Source organism: Cucurbita moschata, unplaced genomic scaffold, assembly GCF_002738365.1.
Source record: "Cucurbita moschata cultivar Rifu unplaced genomic scaffold, Cmos_1.0 Cmo_Scf00112, whole genome shotgun sequence".
Lineage (NCBI taxonomy): Eukaryota > Viridiplantae > Streptophyta > Magnoliopsida > Cucurbitales > Cucurbitaceae > Cucurbita > Cucurbita moschata.
This window is the reverse complement of record NW_019268628.1, coordinates 227,601-248,192: the sequence shown is the minus strand read 5'-3', so window position 1 is coordinate 248,192 and position 20,592 is coordinate 227,601. Positions and strand designations below refer to the sequence as shown.

The window sequence follows — 20,592 nt, the reverse complement described above, 5'->3', positions numbered from 1 at the left end:
TATGGCTTGGAGGAGCCTCAACTCCTTTTATTTTGAAGTCCTTTGTTCAACATTTGATGATTCTATTGACATGGCTAAGTTTAGGACACTCTGATACCATGTTAGGTTAAATGGCACTGTGACCTTTTTGGGTCACCACCTCATGTATTTATAGACGTGTATAATGAGGATTACATGGTGGGCCTTTATCCATGGTAACAAACTAGGAAATTATAGATTCTCCTTGATCCATGATAACAACTAGTAAATTAATAAATTATCTTACCATGTATAAATATGACCTATTCTACATTTATCACCCCGTCAAACTCGAAGATCTACTACTAAGTTTAAATTGTACCTAAAACTGCTAAAAGAAGGAGTTGACAGTGGCTTTATCATGATATCTGCGAGCTGATCCTTGGAAGATATGAGTTGCACATCAAGCTGACGAGTGAATATTCGTTCATGAACGAAGTGATAATCAAACTCAACATGCTTCGTTCGTCGATGAAAGATTGGATTGGTGGCACAATGTTGTCACACCACAAGCTAGGCGCTCACGCTTGCGAGATCCCGAGCTCACGCAAGAGGACTTGGATCCAAATTAATTCAGCAGTGACATCAGCAACCGTCTTGCATTTGGCCTCCATATTAGAACGAGAAACTGTCGATTGTTTCCTTGAACTCCAAGAGATAAGATTGCCACCAAAGAAGATTGCATAGCCTCTAGTGCTTCGACAATCATCAGGATTCTCGGCCCAATCAGCATCGCAGAAGGCACTCAGCAAATGAATGCTGGACTTTGAAAGACACAAGCCCATATCAATAGTGTCATGTAGATAACTGAGAATTCGTTTGACCGCCGCCCAATGTATAGAAGTCGAGGAGGACATGAACTGACACACTCTGTTGCCACAAAAGGATATATCAGGATGTGTTAGAGACAAATATTGGAGAGCACCAACAAGACTCCGATAGCGAGTAGTATCCTCAGGCGAGAGCTTTTCACCACCATCCAATAACAACTTCTCACTAGGAAGCATAGGTGTGGCCACACCTTTAGAGGTGAGCATATTGGTTCTAGACAATAAATCTTGAATGTATTTATGTTGTGTCAGAACAAGTCCATTGGAAATATGACAAACCTCAATCCCAAGAAAATAACTCAAAATGTCAAGATCCTTGACAGCAAAATTATCCAGAAGCTGTGTAAGAAGTTTCTCAATAGCCATAGAAGATGAGTTGATGATAATAATGTCATCAACATAGATGAGGATATACATCTGAATGCCCATCTTGTTAAAAATGAAACAGAGAGACATCGGCCTTTGAAGGTGTAAAATCAAGCTGTAATAGTTTGGAGTTAAGGCGAGAAAACCAGACACGCGGAGCTTGTTTGAGGCCATAAAGCGACTTATCCAGCTTATTTGCAGAGATAACTAGGATGTTGAGAATCCACAAATCTAGGGGGCTGCTTCATATAAACATCTTCATTAAGAAAACCATGAAGAAAAGCATTTTGAATATCAACCTGCCAAATGGCCCAACCACGAGAAATAGCAAGGGATAATAAGAGCTGAATGGTAGTAGGCTTAACAACTTTATATGAACCAAAAAACATCAATTATACAATATACTTCAATGAAGATGTGAAGAAAAGGTTGTCAAAATTATCAAAAGATGTTTCAATTCATGCCACATTGAAGAAGAAAGAAGTTTTATTGTTATATGGGTTACAATTTAGAGTTATTGTATTTTAAGACTTTTTATTTACTTTAGTTACATTTACCTAATGGCTAATTATGCCCATTATGTATGAATGTTACAACTCTTGGAATGCCTTTAATAGTTTCATTTTTTAGGCTATATAAAGCCATGTATGTTGGATTTGTAAGTAGACTTGGAAAATATAGTAAAAGAAGCATTTGTGCTTTTCCTTAGCCAATGACTAAGTTTCTTTGCAATTCTATGTAGTTTAGGTTGCATGTAGAATCATTCAAGCTCCACATGATCAATCTTGCTTGTGGAGTGATTCGAATCTCAAACAAGAGTTTGAGATATTTGATCAACAAGAATCATTCAAGCTAGACATGATCGATCTTGCTTGTGGAGTGATTCGAATCTAAAACAAGTGTTCTTGCCTTGAGATATTCGATCAACAAGGTAATCCAAATCTTATTCCCCTTGTATTGATTCCTTATCTTATCACAACTAGACTAAAGGCATGATCATAATCAATGTCATATGGTTGTTTAAACCCTTTAACAATCAAACATGCTTTGTAGCAATCAATAGAGCCATCTGGCTTTTGGTTAAGTTTGAAAACCCATTTGGAATTAATAATGTTAGAACCAGCACGATGAGGAACTAAGTGTCATGTCTTATTTTTAAGAAGTGCCTGAAATTCATCATTCATTGATTGACGCCAGAGGGGATGCTACAATAATATGCTACAGTAATTATGATATGAATCCAACAACTGATCACTTCCATGTACCCGAACGAGCAATTACAAGAAGCAATACAAAGAAGATTCAAGTATCAAATCAAGAAAATAATGGAGTGGCTGACATTAGAAAGTGATTAAAAGACTTTCCTTTGGTAGTTGAACTACCAATTAAGACAATTTATGAATACCTTATTTTCTTCAATTTGTATTTATTAGCATTTATTAGTAGTTTGTATGAATGCCTTATTTTCTTCAATTTTTATTTATAGCAGTTGTAGTTGGTGGTTGAACTTTATTATGTTAGGGTTATCTTTTGGGTATATTTAAAGGCATGTAATATTCATGTTTGAAGATGAATTGTTGAATATAGACAAAACCTTTGTGTTTTCTTGATACCCTTTTGGTGTTATTCTTTTTCAAACCTTGCTTTAGGTTTGATGTTCAAACCGATTCATTGAATTTGTTTTGATCAAGCTAATTCTAGAGTGAATTGTCTTGGTATCTAAGAGTGACCATCATAGATTCCAAGTTCGATCTAAGAGTCATTCATCTTCTAACCAGCTCTTGGTTGAAATCAATCCGTTAAGTTAGCTTTCTCTGTGAACATTTTGCAAAGATTCTAGAAGGACCTCTAGCTTTGCAAAAAGTCTAGCATTGTTGGCGCTTATCAAATTAATTAATTGATGCTTTGATGATAACAAACCTACGTTCAATTATTAACAATTCTCAGTATTTTGTCCATAGTGTAAGGTTGGGAATAATGATTTCATCGTCTTTTTTGGTTCACTCAAATTAGAGCTAAAACAAAAAAGTTTCAGTTAAAACAAGATACCCGACGTGATGGTGTGGCGGAAAAATTGACATCATGGATCGGCGGCAAAATTGACACCATGGACCAATCGAAGTATGACATTTATAACTTTGGTAGAGTAACAAATGGTGGAGTGACATGAACCAAGATACATCAATCATACAATGTACTTCAATGAAGATGTGAAGAAAATATTGTTGAAATTATCAAACGATATTTCAATTCATTCCACATTGAAGAATAATGAAGTTTCATGTTATAAGTTTTGGGTGGATTACAATTTAGAGTTATTGTATTTCATTAATATAATTTAGAGTTATTGTATTTTTTTATTTAAAATTTAGAGTTTTGGGTGGGCACACCGACAGGGGTGGATATTATCGATGCAGGTAGGGTAAAGGATGATCACGTAAATAGTATCTGGGGTCAGTTTAGATGTAGGCTTAATGGTAGCCGATAGGAACCGTACATGGTGTACTTTTTAGAATAGGTGTGTTGGCGTTAGGGGGGTGCGTGCTAGCATAGGCTCTTACAAGAAAGGGGATGGTTCGAATGTGTCGGCGGATCGACTACAAAGCGTGGAATAAGAGAACGGCGAAGGACAAGTGTCCCCGTCTGCGCACTGAGAACTTGTTCGACCAACAGAGGAAGCCACATGGGAACGAGGACGAGGTGAGGGAATAGTACTTCGAGTCGCTCTCGAATACAGATACTTTCAAAGACGAAAGTCCTCCGTAGGGGGAGGTGATGTAATGGTAAGGGTTTCAAAAAGGCAAAAAAAAAAAAAAAAAAGAAGAAGAAGAAGGGGAAACGCCTCAAATTTGGCTAGAAATCGTGGGATTTCCGGTGAGTCATGCCTTGCCAACCAGGGCGTATTAATGTGTATTAAACCCTGGGTACCTTAGTAGCCGCCTTTTCCTTTTCGAGTCACTGTCATACCTGTGAGGGAGGAGTCGAAGGGTTTAGGTGAGGGATCGAAAACGTCGTGAGACTTCAAATCGGGTTGGGAGATCAATAACGTCGTGAGCTTTAGGTAGGATCAGGCGCCAGTGTACGTCGAGCAAAGAGGGACAGACACGCCACCGGAGATGGACGAACGACGACGCTTCCGTAGGTGATAGTAGCCAAGCTCGCGATTAGGGCTATTGAGGCGTTCGGGCGAGGAAGACGAAGCGGCGGGCACGAGTCGACCCTCGGCATTCCACGGTCTGTCTCGACTAGCGTGCAGCCCACACCTAGTAGGTCGCGCTCGGACACCACCATTGGGCCTCGTTCCTTTTCGGCCCAAACTAGAGGCACGCCTAGAAACCCTACGCCATTAGGGTTCTTCGTAGCCCATTGATTTCGGCTCCACCGGCGGCTCGGCTAGGTCGGCTCGGCAGTGCGGCTTGGCAGCGCGGTTGGACGACTCGACATCCGAACAGTATACCAATTTCTAGGTTTTTGACCCTTCTGGAGCCATTCCCACCCTTGTTTCAGCCATCTGAGGTCAGTGTAACTCCATTGTGATAAAATAGCTTGTGATAAAGACGTACCTTGGTAGCTAGGCATAAGAGCTAGTTGTGAAAGTGCTCTAAGTGTATCATGTTATCTTATAGAAGGTAGTTAGGCGCCGGAGTTAGCATTATGGGTGACTTCGGCCAAGGCCAAGGAGGTAAGTAACCTTACTGTTGGTGTTCGTTATGTATGTATGTTGGTGCATGCCCTGTGGCCCTTGCATGCACCATATGTTGTTGCTGTATGCTAGGTTGGATGTTTCTTGCAGTGAAATACTATGCATGCTATGTTTATGTATGTGATTCTTGCAGTGAATTGCTATGTATGCCATGTTTATGAATATGATGTTGTGACACGGTGTGTTGGCCTGTATGTATGATGAGCTTGATTGACATGTCATGATTGTAATGAGAACCCCGCATGCCATGAATGAGATGACTAGTATGCTATGATATGCTTGCTCAATGTGGACGCGGTTATGCTATGATATGCTTGCTCAATGTGGATCCGGTTATGCTATGTAATGCGGCGAGGGGATGGAACGTTGAATGTATAATGCCATGGAGGTAAACCTTAAGAACCTCATGCACGCTATGGTTATGTACTTGGGGCACTCCCTCGTTATGCTACTGATGGTATGGATGCGTATATTCGATATTGTGTTCGCCACGATAACATGCAGGCTCTCCTTTGTCCGTGGCGTCCGGTATTGTATGACATACATACCCGACCAAGCCAGGCCCAGGGAGTTCGCTTGCGAGCTCGCCTGGTGGGCCCACAGACACAGACGTGGGCCATGTGTGGGAAACTACCATGCATCCACCCCCGCTCGGACAAAGCAAGGGCCTAAGGCCATGGGAAGGAATTGAAGACAGACCCCTCTCTCAGCTTCGTTCTTCTAACACTGTGCAGCACGTATGGTTATTATGTAGGACATATATGGTCATTATGTACGACATGTATGGTTATTATGTGTGTTATGTATGGTTATTATGTTCTATAGGTATGACTGTTATGTGCGACATATATGGGTATTCTGTGCCACATGTATGTATGTTGTGTGCGTCATGTATGTGTATCGTTTGCGACATGTATGTGTATTGTGTGCGACTGCTTGTATCCAGATGTATGATTATGTGCTTAACCCCAACAGTGGGGCGACTTACTGAGTATTTTATATAATACTCAAGCCACGTGCTACCCATATTTTCAGGTAAGGGCAAGGCTCCCATGTACGGCTGACGGTGGATGCTGCGCAGGCCATGAAAATCTTGAGGAGAGTTTGTAGTGTCGTAGGTGCCTTGTTGGATTCTTTTGGGTTCATAGTTATTGCAATTGTTTCCTTTAGTTCTCTATTGATTATTTCTAGGTTAGGTTGTCGTTATTAACTTCCCCAGGTATGAACTGCTTATAATAATGAACGCATTGTTGTTATTGAGACTATCTTATGTGAACTCTTATTCTGTTGATTATGCAAGTATAAAGTAACGTCACTAATTAGGTTAGAGAAAATTANTGATCATCAAGGTAATCCATTCCATACTTTTCCTTGAGTTGATTTCCATATCATTTGGTATCAGAGCTTCCGGCTCAAGATCGGATATATGTTTCATTGCGCTTATCCCTTTTAATTCTCTTAAAAAAAAAATGTATGTTGTTACTACATACGTTACTATATTCCAAAAGTTGTAAAAAAAAAAACATTTCTTATGTTCTTTAAAGTGTTAGATCTGGATCTTATTAACACTTTGTTCTTCTTTAAGATCGTCTAAATCAATTTTCTTGTTGGTAAATTAATTAGATTTTGCCAAAACCATTGAAAGAAAGAAAGCTTATTGATGTTAAATGTCTCTCTTTTTTCCTCTTGATTATTATATGTAACTCTCATTTGTTACNTATGATTGTATTCGTAAGTAGACTTGGAAAATATATATATAAAAGGAGCATTTGTGCTTTCTTTAGCTAATGGCTAAGTTTATATGCAATTCTATGTAGTTTAGGTTGCATGTAGAATCATTCAAGCTCGACATGCTCAATCTTACTTGTGGAGTGATTCAAATCTCAAACAAGTGTTTGAGATATTTGATCAACAAGAACCATTCAAGCTAGATATGATCGATCTTGCTTGTGGAGTGATTCGAATCTGAAACAATGTTCTTGNTGTAACTCTCATTTGTTACTACATCTAAATTAGTCTTTAATCATTTTCTTTCTTTAATTCGTTTCTTAGTCATTATTCGAATTGCTCCTTTAATACCCTTGTTTACGTGTTGAGTGTGCTGTCTATTCATTTTGAATTGCACTTAGCTCTATAACATAGCTTGTCTCACATCCCAATTTGTTTTTTGGAGTGTGATTTGTNGATCAACAAGGTAATCCGAATCTTACTCTCCTTGTAGAGATTCCTTTTCTTATTATTTGGTATCAAAGCTTCAGGCTCAAGATCGGATAGATGTTTCCTTTGCGTGTTTTCTCAATTTGATTTTTATTTATTTTTATCCTTTTAGTTTTTAATCGACCCAGAGTTCAAAATTCAATCTTTGCTCTATTTAAAATTTTGAGAGGTGAGAATGANGAGACATCCATCATATATTATACTTCAATGAAGATGTGAAGAAAATATTGTTGAAATTATAAAAAAATATTTCAATTCATGCCACATTGAAGAAGAATGAAGTTTTTTGTTATAAATTTGGGGTGGATTTCAATTTAGAGTTATTGTATTTCATTAATATATTTTAAGACTTTTTATTTATTTTGGGTTACAATTACATAATGGTTAATTATGGCCATTAANTGTTGTGAGGTCCTTTGTATTTCATTAATGATACGATAAGGGATCACTACAAGGGGAGTAAGATTCGGATTACCTTGTTTGAAATGAACCATGACCAAGGGATTTCCATACCTCAAGGTCCAATTACAAGGACGAGAGCCAAAAAGCTACAACAAACCTTATACAGTTATATTCAAGCTATGGTGAGCTCATCAAAGGAAATTCTAGAAGACGTTGGAGACCTCCCTTATATGTTATGCAAAGTTGAGCTTCAAGAAAGAGATGAATTAAATGCACTTTAAGTTGCATTTAATGAACTCCACTTAATTTATGAAACTAGTCCAAGGATGACTAATAAGCACATTTTATTAATTGCATTATTTAATTATAGTTTAACTATTTGTTTGTCAAATTTAAGCTAGTTTTAAATACAGGAGTTAAAGGTTATATTGTAACCCACATACGTTACTATATTCCACCATTAACTAGCCATTTTAATATGGAGGTTAAGAGTATTTCTCATTTACTAGCTCATTTAATTTGGGAGTTATGTATCACATAGGTTAAGGTTAAGGTTGTAAAAGCTATATAAAGCCTTCTTTTCTNTCAAGCTAGACATGATCGATCTTGCTTGTGGAGTGATTCGAATCTCAAACAAGTGTTCTTGCCTTGAAATATTCGATCAACAAGGTAATCCGAATCTTATTCCCCTTGTAGTTGATTCCTTATCTTATCATTTGGTATTAGAGATTCAGGCTCAAGATCGGATACATGTTTCCTTTGCATTTCTTTTCAATTTTATTTTTATTTTTTTAGTTTTTAATCGACCTAGAGTTTAAAATTCAATCTTTACTCTATTTAAAATTTTGAGAGGTGAGAATGAGAGCTTCATTTGTGTAAATGAGTGCAAAAAAGAGTGGCCTAAAATTCTTTGAGTGTATACTTGTGAGAGATTGTTGTGAGGTCCTTTGTATTTCCATAACTAATTTTTTGCAGCAAAGTTTCACAAATAGATTTGAGGACGAATCCTCTTGAAGAAGTGGAGAATGATATGAACCAAGAGACATCCATCATACAATATACTTCAATGAAGATGTGAAGAAAATATTGTCGAAGTTATCAAAAGATATTTCAATTCATGTCACNAGATTTTGGAATTAGGAATAAAATTTCTATTTTAGCTTTGTTGAGAGCTAAACTTTCTTTGCAAATTATTGTGTTTAGAACTTGCATCCTAGAGTCATTCAACTGGTATTGATCAAACCTCTTGTGGAGTGATTCGAATCACGAGTTTAGAAACGAGTTTTCTTTACTCTTGATCTTGATCATCAAGGTAATCCATTCCATACTTTTCCNATATACTTCAATGAAGATGTGAAGAAAATATTGTCGAAGTTATCAAAAGATATTTCAATTCATGTCATATTGAAGAAGAACGAAGTTTCTTGTTATAAATTTGGGTTGAATTTAAATTTAGAGTTATTGTATTTCATTAATATATTTTAAAACTTTTTGTTTATTTTAGGTTACAATTACATAAGGGTTAATTATGGCCATTAAGTATCAATGTTACGACTCTTGTAATGCCTTTAGTAGTTTCATTTTGAGGCTATATAAAGACATGTACGTTGTATTTGTAACGAGATTTGGAAAATATATTAAAAGAAGCATTTGTGCTTTTCTCTTTTTTTTTCAATAGGCTGAGTGTTACTCCCTTGCTTTTCACTCTTTTTCTACCGTTGTGAGTAAAAGAGTACCGATTTACATACCCATCATACATTACCCAACAAATTGCCAAGGCCTCCCCAGTAGTAAATCTCCAACATGCATGGATACAACATCACATAAAACATCATCAACATATTTTTCAATAGTAAAAGAAACAAGAGTTTGTTGAGTTACCCGTACTTCCCCATGATCATTTGAAGCTTATAGGGTCGTGGATGTAGTTGTGTCTTTAAATTAAGTCTTTTGACAAGAATGGAACTCACAACATTAGTGCAACTACTGCTATCAATGACAACACTACAAGGTACAGATTGAACAAGACACCAAGTTTGAAATAAGTTCTCCCGTTGGTCTAGGCCGTCCTCCTTAATGTGGGCGTTTAGAGCTCGTCGAGTAACCAAAGATATATGTGTAGGGTCCTCTTCACTAAACTCCTCACTCTCATTAGTTTCCTCGTTTATGTCGTCATGTGCCTCGTCATCCGTAACAATTTCTCTCTCCTTGATGGTCATAATTCTTGCATTTGGGCAATCTCTACTATAGTGTCCTACCCCTTGACATCTCCAACATTTTAAATCTCTATTTTGAACATTAGACTTTTCTACTTTTTCTTTCTCTGTTCTAGAACTCTCCCCTTTCTCAAATTTAGATTGAGTCTTCTCATACTCTTGATTTCTATGCTTATAATTAATGTTCTTACTATCCTCTTTCCATGTAGAAGTAGAATTGGGAAAAGTTTTACAAGAATACCATTTTGACCTTCGTTAGATTTGCCTCTCGATCTTAATTGCAATGTGCAACAACTCCTCAATATTAGAATAAGGCTGTAAATCAGTCTTGTCCTCAATCTCTGTGTTTAACCCATTAAAAAACCGCGCCATGAGAGCCTCCATGTCCTCATCGAGATCAAGTCGATCCATCAATGTATCCATCTCCTTGTAATAATCTTCCACAGATTTGTGTCATTGTTTCAATGCTTGAAGCTTTTGCGCCATGTCCCATTGAAAATATTGTGGAACAAAACGCTTCCTCATGGACTCTTTGAACTCGTACCATGAATCAATTGGTGCTTCAAGGTTTCTTCTCCTACTTGACATCAATTTATCCCACCAAATTTGAGCATATTGTTTGAGTACCTTCTTTTCATCACTAAAATTATGACAGTTGCCGACTCCACCGTTTTCTCCCATTCAAGGTACTCTTCTAGATTTGATGGTAAGAATCATGGTGTTCCAAATGTTCCAATTGGACACACGATCCAAGGCGAATAAGATTCAACAAACATACAAACATTCATTCTTCATCTACAAAATTTGATAAAAAATATCAACAACAGGATTTGAACCTACACGAGTGAAGCCTAATAGAATTCAAGTTTATTTCTTTAGCCACTCAAACATATCAACATTTATTGAAAGATTTTATTGTTTTTTGTTTTCATTTTGCAATGGTCAATTGGTCAAAATTGACTTCGTCATTTATGGAGATTAAAGGGGATCGGGATTGAATCCCGGCCACAAACGTCTTTTGTCGGGAGACTATAAATACCCTCAATATGTTATGTAAAAATCAGATTGATGGATGAACGTAATTCAGATCTCAAATTGAGACGTTTCCCTTAGAAATCCGAGCATCATATTTGCCCTTTCTAAGTTTCAAGCAATTCTTGTGGTAGAATTGCATCCGAGTCATTCAATCAAGCCTTGATCAAGTTCAATTGTGGAGTGACTCAATTTAGAACAAGGTTTCCAAATCTTGCTTCTAGATCTTCGATCATAAGAGGTAATCTAATTCTAGCCTTATCTCTTGGTTGATCCAAATTTCGTATAAGGAGGTGTTAATTAATTTGATTCAAGAGTTCTTGCTTCAACAAAAGCTTGGATTGTTGGGCTGAGGATTAGGGTTGCCTTATCATCGGTTTTGCCATAAAACTTGGGAAGTTTTAATTTGATGCTCCCCATGTTACGATCAATTCTATCATCATATGGAACTCGTTGTTGTAAATTATGATACCTTCGTCCATGGTCTCTCCCTCGCATCAACCCATGACCAACCGCATGTGGATTATCCTCGTGGTGATCAGAATAGTCGCCCCTCATATGTATCGGTTGAGGGCGTAGGTAGTGGAATCCTCTGTAGAGCTTGATTTTGAATCTTCAATCTTCCTATTCGATCAGTCAACTCTTCTATTCCTCGAATTAGTCTTTCTATGGTTCCTTGTTGTGCTTGTCTCAATCGTGCATCTGTAATTTCAGTATTGTCGTCTAGATTTTCCATGCTACAAAAGAAAGGTAAAAAAAAAAAAAGGACCTCACAAGTGCTCCCTCACGTGTATTCACTCGTAAATGTAGTTCACTCGTGTTTAGCACTCAACACTCGAATCAATGTGTCACTCCCTTACAAACTCACCCTCACAATTGAGCACACACAAATCACACGCCAAAAAATAAATGGGGATGTGAGACAAGCTATGTTATAGAGCTAAGTGCAATTCAAAGTAAATAGACAGCACACTAAACACATAAACAAGGGTATTGAAGGAGAAATCCGAATAACGACAAAGAAACGAATTAAAGAAAGAAAATAATTAAGGACTAATTTAGACATAGTAACATATGAGAGTTACGTATAATAATCAAGAGGAAAAAAGAAAGAAAATTATATTCTTAATTCCAAAATATGATGTCTAATCAAAGAAAAGAACGCTTTATATAGCCTTTAGAACCTTAACTCCCAAATTAAATAGGCTAGTAAATGAAAAATACCCATAACCTCCATATTAAAATGGCTAGTTAATGGTGGAATATAGTAACCTATGTGGGTTACAATATAACCTTAATTGCTATATTTAAAACTAGCTTAAATATGACAAACAAATAGTTAAACTATAATTTTATAATGCAATTAATAAAATGTGCTTATTGACTCATCCTTGTACTAGTTTCATAAATTCAGAGGAGTTCATTAAATGCAACTTAAAGTGCATTTAATTCATCTCTTTCTTGAAGCTCAACTTTGCACAACATATAAGGGAGGTCTCCAGCGTCTTCTAGAATTTCCTTTGATGAGCTCACCATAGCTTGAATATAACTATATAAGGTTTGTTGTAGCTTCTTGGCTCTCATCCTTGTAATTGGACCTTGAGGTATGGAAATTCTTTGGTCGTTGTTCATATCAGCTCCCTTGCTTGCATTACCTAATTTTGAGTCTACTTTTGAAATTGAATGTGATGCTACTGGAGTAGGGATAGGTGCTATATTAATGCAAAATCAAAGACCTTTAATGTTCTTTAGTGAGAAGTTGACTAGTGCATCTTTGAGGTATCCAACTTATGACAAAGAGGTTTATGCTTTGGTTCGTGCATTGCAAACCTGGCAACATTATCTTTGGCCTAAGGAGTTCATTATTCATACAGATCATGAAAGTTTAAAGCATTTGAGAGTACAAAATAAACTCAACCGATGACATGCTAAGTGGTTAGAATTTATTGAAACATTCCCTTATGTCATAAAATATAAACAAGGTAAGGAGAACATTGTTGCAGATGCTTTATCACGAAGGTACATCCTCCTCAATACTTTGAATGCTAGGTTGTTTGGTTTTGAACACATAAAGGATTTGTATCAACATGACATGTTCTTTGCTTCTTTTGTTGAATCTTGTGAAAAAGGACTCATTGTGGATAATTACTTGTTGTTAGATGGATTTTTGTTCCAAAAAGGCAAACTTTGCATACCTACTTGTTCCATCCGTGAGCTACTTGTGAGGGAAGCTAATGGAGGTGGTTTAATGGCACACCATGGAGCTTCTAAAACTTATGATATGCTCTCTTAATATTTTTTTTGGCCTATAATGAGACATGATGTTCATAAAGTTTGTGCTCGTTGCATAGCATGTAAACAAGCTAAGTCTAGGCTTCAACCACATGGTTTATACTCCCCATTGCCGGTTCCTAATGGTCCTTGGATTGATATATCAATGGATTTTGTTTTAGGTGTACCTAGGACTAGGAAAGGTTATGATAGCATCTTTGTTGTGGTTGATCGATTTAGTAAAATGGCTCATTTTATTCCTTGTCACAAACTGATGATGCAAAACATATTGCTTTCCTGTTCTTTAGGGAAGTTGTACGATTGCATGGTATTCCTAAAAGCATCGTTAGTGATCATGATGTAAAATTTTTAAGCCACTTTTGGCATGTTTTATGGGGTAAGTTAGGAATTAAGCTAGTATATTCAACTACTTGTCATCCTTAAACGGATGGAGAAACTGAAGTTCTTAAGAGAACCATGACTTCTATGCTTAGGGCTATTATTGATAAGAATCTTAAGACTTGGGAGGATTGTTTGTCATTTATAGAATTTGCATATAATAGGGTTGTTCATAACACTACTAAATGCACACCTTTTGAAATTGTTTACGGTTTTAATCTTTTAACCCCCATTGACTTGTTACCCATACCGTCAAAAGAGTCTGTGAATTTTGATGCAAATGTCAAGGTTAAGTTTGTTCATAAACTGCACAAGCAAGTAAAAGAACAAATTGAGAAACAAAATTCCAAGGTTGCCACCCGAATTAGTAAAGGACGTAAGATTGTCATCTTCAAGCCAGGAGATTGGGTTTGGGTGCATTTCCGAAAAGAAAGATTTCCTACTCAAAGAAAATCTAAGGTTTTACCACGAGGAGATGGACCTTTTCAAGTTCTTGAGCGCATCAACGACAATGCCTATAAAATTGATTTACCAGGTAAGTACGGTGTTAGTGCAGCTTTTAATGTTGTTGATTTGAGTCCTTTTGATGGAAGTGATGGCTTGGATTCGAGGATGAATCCTTCTCAAGAGGGGGAGAATGATATGAACCACGACCAAGGAATTTCCATACCTCAAGGTCCAATTACAAGGACGAGAGCCAAGAAGCTACAACAAACCTTATACAGTTATATTCAAGCTATGGTGAGCTCATCAAAGAAAATTCTAGAAGATGTCGGAGACCTCACTTATATGTTATGCAAAGTTGAGCTTCAAGATAGAGATGAATTAAATGCACTTTAAGTTGCATTTAATGAACTCCACTGAATTTATGAAACTAGTCCAAGTATGACTAATAAGCACATTTTATTAATTGCATTATTTAATTATAGTTTAACTATTTATTTGTCATATTTAAGCTAGTTTTAAATATAGTAGTCAAGGTTATATTGTAACCCACATACGTTATTATATTCCACCATTAACTAGCCATTTTAATCTGGAGGTTATGGGTATTTCTCATTTACTAGCCCATTTAATTTGGGAGTTATGTATCACATAGGTTAAGGTTGTAAAGGCAATATAAAGCCTTCTTTTCTTGAATGAATCTCGGGAGACTATACATACCCTCAATATGTTATGTAAAATTCAGATTCGTAGATGAATGTAATTCAGATATCAAATTGAGACATTTCCCTTAGAAATCTGAGCATTATATTTGTCATTTCTAAGTTTCAAGCAATTCTTGTAGTAGAATTGCACCCGAGCCATTCAATCAAGCCTTGATCAAGTTAGATTACTCAATTTAGAACAATGTAACAGCCAAAATAAATAAACAAATAAACAAATAAAAATAATTATAATAAGGTAATTAAAATATAATAATAAATAAATAAATAAATAAAAACAACATTTCCCCGCTTCTCCCCACTAACCTCTCATCCCTTCCCACAATTATCTCTCCTCAACCGATCCTGAAGCCAGAAAGTAACAGTTACTACAAACAGAAAAAGAAAAACAATAATTGTCAGATTTACTTGAGAAAAAAAAAAGATGAGAATGACCTTTACCCAATTGAGATTCGCTGAAGATTTACGTGAAGATAGATCTGATCAATAAGGTATGTATTAAATCTTCATTTTCTTTTATCCTATTTTTTTTTAGAAATCACAACCAATTATAGTTAGATCTTTGTTGAATTATTACCATGATCCATCTTTTAGTTAGAAATTAAATGTCAAATCATTTATACGATTCTAGTCAATCATGTCATATTAGTAATATTAAATTAAATTTTTATCAGTAGCCAAATGAATAGATTAAAGATATAATGGCAAGGAAAACTTCTGAATAGGAAATTGAGATAAGGAAATAGGAAATACTGAGATAAGGAAAGAAAATAGAGATCCACTGTAAATTTGGAATACATGAGAACAGAATTAAAAGGCAACAGATAAAAAAAAAAGAGATTAGGGAATTAAAAACAGAAACTAAATATAGAGGGAAAGGTAAATACAGAGGGTAAATACAGATAACAGTAAAGCTCAGAATAACTTAGCTGTATCTACTTTTTATACCACAATAACCATGAAAAATGAGATTTTTAATAAAAATATAATTATAGATATATAACATTTCAAGACTTCTAACAATGGACCAATGTAAATCAGAGAAATAATGTTCTCGAATTCAAACCCGAAACTAATGTCATGGGCTCATATAGGTTGACTCGGATTTCAAAGGACGGAATCAAACTTTCATTAAAGATATATTCGTGACAACGACCTAAGCTAGCCAGGTAAGTGACCTTACTATCGGCATGGTTATATTTGATGTTGACACGTGCCCTATGGTTCTGTACGTGTCATATATATTGATATGTGTGAATTGTCTGTGGATCGATATGCTTCCTATATGTTATGTTATGTTATAATATGTGGTTTGTATGATAATAATTATGGTACGATGTGCTCAATGATATGTTTGAGATAGGGACAGTGGCCTAGCGGTGTGCGAACTAGCTAGTGAGCCCATACTCGCACGTATGGGCTGCGTGTAGAGTATATGGTACACGTCCACGATTACCGGTTAGGATTACACCGTAGGGAAAACGAGACGAAACGAAACGAAACGAAAGATAGGTCCCATCATTTCATTGCATGTGATTGTTGCATTTAACCCCAATAGTGGGGTCACTTACTGAGTATTTCTTTAAATACTCAAGCCATGTGCTACTACATTTTTAAGGTTAAGGCAAGGTATTCCTGTACGGCTGACGACGGCATCGCAACTCGAGATCATGGCACATGCATAGGATAGTGGCATTTATTTTCTTAGACTTAGGATAGAATAGGATGTTTTAAACTTAAACGTTTATTTATTTTATTTTGAGTCTTTTGTTGTGTCGTTTTAAAGATGTTTTCAAAACACGTAAGTCCATGGCTGTGCTTTAAGATAAATGTTATGTTTTATGGAATTTAAATGAAGTCTTCCGCATTCAATGTTTATGGTATGTACACAGTAGCGACCTTAAATTAAGTAGAAAATTTCGAGTCGTTACAGTTGGTATCAGAGCCAGGTTATGAATCTTGTAGACTAGCCTACGATGTAGGCTTGGCATCTTCAAGAGTCCATGAGGAAGCGTTTTGTTCCACAATATTTTTAACGGGACATGGCACAAAAGCTTCAAGCATTGAAACAGGGACGCAAATCTGTGGAGGATTCTTACAAGGAGATGGATACATTGATGGATCGACTTGAACTCGATGAGGACATGGAGGCTCTTATGGCACGGTTTCTTAATGGGTTAAACACAGAGATTGCGGGCAAGTCTGATTTACAGCCTTATTCTAATATTGAGGAGTTGTTGCACATTGCAATTAAGATCGAGAGGCAAATCCAACGAAGGTCTCAACGGTATTTTTCTAAAAACTTTTCCCAATTCTATTTCTACATGGAAAAAGGATAGTAAGAACATTGATTATAAGCATAGAAATCAAGAGATTAATGAGAAGCCTCAAGCTAAATTTGAGAAAGGGGAGAGTTCTAGAACAAGGAAAGAAAAAGTAGAAAAGTCTAATGTTCGAAATAGAGATTTAAAGTGTTGGAGATGCCAAGGGGTAGGACACTATAGTAGAGATTGCCCAAATGCAAGAATTGTGACCATCAAGGAGGGAGAAATTGTTACGGATGACGAGGCACATGACGACACAAATGAGGAAACTGATGAGAGTGAGGAGTTTAGTGAAGAGGACCCTACACATATATCTTTGGTTACCCGACGAGCTCTAAACACCCACATTAAGGAGGACGGCCTAGACCAAAGGGAGAACTTGTTTCAAACTCGGTGTCTTGTTCCATTTATACCTTGTAGTGTTGTCATTGATAGCGGTAGTTGTACCAATGTTGTGAGTTTCATTCTGGTCAAAAGACATAATTTAAAGACACAACCACATCCAAGACCCTACAAGCTTCAATGGTTGAATGATTGTGGGGAAGTACGGGTAACTCAACAAACTCTTGTTTCTTTTACTATTGGAAAATATGTTAATGATGTTGTATCCATGCATGTTGGAGATTTACTACTGGGGAGGGCATGGCAATTTGATCGTCGGGTTATGTATGATGGGTATGCAAATCGATATTCTTTTACTCACAATGGTAGAAAAACTACTCTTGTTCCGTTGTCTCCAAAAGATGTATTTATTGATCATTGCAAACTTGAAAAGAAAAGGCAAGAGGCTGATGCAAAAGTAGAGATTGAAAAAGAATCAAGTGAAAAAAAGAGCTTGAGGGAAAAGCAAGAGAGTAACACTCAGCCTAGAGAAAAAAAGAGAGAAAAGCCAAATCAGTAAGCTTGTATGTTAGATCAAGTGAGGCTAGGAATGTTTTGCTCTCTAACCAGACTATTCTTCTACTTTTGTGCAAGGGATCTTGTTACTTTACTAACATGCTTAACCTTTCTTTGCCTAGTGATTTTGTTGTACTTTTGCAAAAGTTTGAAGATTTATTTTCTGAGGAGATGCCTAGTAGTTTGCCACCACTTAGAGGGATTGAACACAAGATTGACTTCATTCCTGGCACGCCCATTCCAAACCGACCAGCTTATAGGACTAATCCAAAGGAGGCTGAAGAGATACAAAGGCAAGTAAGTGAACTCCTTGCTAAAGGGTATGTACGTGAAAGTTTGAGTCCTTGTTCTGTTCCAATTATTCTTGTACCTAAGAAAGATGGTTCTTGGCGTATGTGTGTTGATTGTAGGGCTATAAACAAGATAACTATAAAGTATAGGCATCCAATTCCCAGATTAGATGATATGCTTGATGAATTGCATGGATGTAGTCATTTTACTAAGATTGATTTAAAATCGGGTTATCATCAAATTCGCATGCATATTGGGTATGTGATAAGTGCCAACAATGCTGGATTTTGCAAAGCTAGAGGTCCTTCTAGAATCCTTGCAAAATGCTCACAGAGAAAGCTAACTTAACGGATAGGTTTGAAAAAGAATAATACCAAAAGGGTATCAGGAAAACACAAAGGTTTTGTCTATGTTCAACAATTCATCTTCAAACATGAATATTACATGCTTTTAAATATACCCAAAAGATACCCTAACATAATAAAGTTCAACCACCAACCACTAATAAAAGCTAATAAATGCTATTAAATACAAATTGAATAAAATAAGGTAATTCATAAATTGTCTTAATTGGTAGTTCAACTACCAAAGGCAAGTCTTTTAATTACTTTCCAATGTCAACCACTTCATTATTTTCTTGATTTGATTCTTGAATCTTCTTTGTATTGCTTCTTGTAATTGCTCGTTCTCGTACATGGAAGTGATCAGTTGTTGGATTCATATCAGGATGAGTGGAAGACAGCTTTTAAAACCAAGTATGGTCTTTATGAATGGTTGGTTATACCTTTTGGATTAACTAATGCACCTAGTACATTCATGAGACTAATGAACCATGTCTTACGAGAATACTTAGGTAAGTTTGTGGTTGTTTATTTTGATGACATCCTTGTTTACTCTAAATCTTTAGATGATCATATTACCCATGTACGCAATGTTTTGACTACTTTAAGAAACGAATGTTTGTACGTAAATTTAAAGAAATGTAGCTTTTGCATGGAAAAAGTTAACTTTCTTGGGTTTGTAGTTTCATCTAATGGTGTTTAGGTTGATGAGGAGAAAGTGAAGGCTATAAAAGATTGGCCTACACCTAAAAATGTAAGTGACATAAGAAGTTTTCATGGTCTTGAAAGTTTCTACCGTAGGTTCATTAAGAATTTTAGTACAATTGTTTCACCATTGAATGAACTTGTTATGAAAAATGTATCCTTTATATGGGAAAAAGATCAAGAAGTTTCTTTTAATACTTTGACAGAAAAATTGAGTTCTGCTCCCTTGCTTGCATTACATAATTTTGAGTCTACTTTTGAAATTGAATGTGATGCAAGTGGAGTAGGGATAGGTGCTGTATTAATGCAAAATCAAAGACCTTTAATGTTCTTTAGTGAGAAGTTGACTGGTGCATCTTTGAGGTATCCAACTTATGACAAAGAGCTTTATGTTTTGGTTCGTGCATTGCAAATCTGGCAACATTATCTTTGACCTAAGGAGTTCATTATTCATACAGATCATGAAAGTTTAAAGCATTTGAGAGTACAAAATAAACTCAACCGATGACATGCTAAGTGGTTAGAATTTATTGAAACATTCCCTTATGTCATAAAATATAAACAAGGAAATGAGAACATTGTTGCAGATGCTTTATCACGAAGGTATGTCCTCCTCAATACTTTGAATGCTAGGTTGTTGGGTTTTGAACACATAAAGGATTTGTATCAACATGACATGTTCTTTGCTTCTTTTGTTGAATCTTGTGAAAAAGGACTCATTGTGGATAATTACTTGTTGTTAGATGGATTTTTGTTCCGAAAAGGCAAACTTTGCATACCATCTTGTTCCATCCGTGAGCTACTTGTGAGGGAAGCTCATGGAGGTGGTTTAATGGCACACCATGGAGTTTCTAAAACTTATGATATGCTCTCTGAACATTATTTTTGGCCTAAAATGAGACATGATGTTCATAAAGTTTGTGCTCGTTGCATAGCATGTAAACAAGCTAAGACTAGGCTTCAACCACATGGTTTATACTCCTCATTACCGGTTCCTAATGGTTCTTGGATTGATATATCAATGGATTTTGTTTTAGGTTTACCTAGGACTAGGAAAGCTTATGATAGCATCTTTGTTGTGGTTGATCTGTTAAGTTATGGAGTCTGCTCCTTGTATTTATAGCTTGGTTAACGGCTATATCCGGTAAAGCTATATTTGGTAAAGCCATATTTGGTAAAGCCATATATGGTAAAGTTATATCTGGTAAAGCTATATATGGTAAATAGTTATATATAGTAGATGGTTAAATCTGGTAAAACTATATATAGTAGACTGAACCATATATATATCGTGTCTAGTAAAGCTTTGGAAATGTACTTTTCTATTCTCTATACTCTCTTGTTGTACATACTTGAAGTCATCACAAAAAAAAAAAAAAAAAAAAAAAAAAAAAAAAAAAAAAAAAAAAAAAAA

At 36.1% G+C, this 20,592-nt stretch overlaps 1 long non-coding RNA gene across 1 annotated transcript; it reads left to right on the top strand.

The window, feature by feature from the left end:
* Nucleotides 1–4,610: 4,610 nt before the first annotated feature.
* On the top strand, nucleotides 4,611–6,032 carry LOC111439863. The gene is made up of 3 exons (XR_002709874.1): nucleotides 4,611–4,730; nucleotides 4,841–4,896; nucleotides 5,953–6,032. It is a non-coding gene; the product is annotated as an uncharacterized LOC111439863 (long non-coding RNA).
* The last annotated feature ends 14,560 nt before the right edge of the window (nucleotides 6,033–20,592 follow it).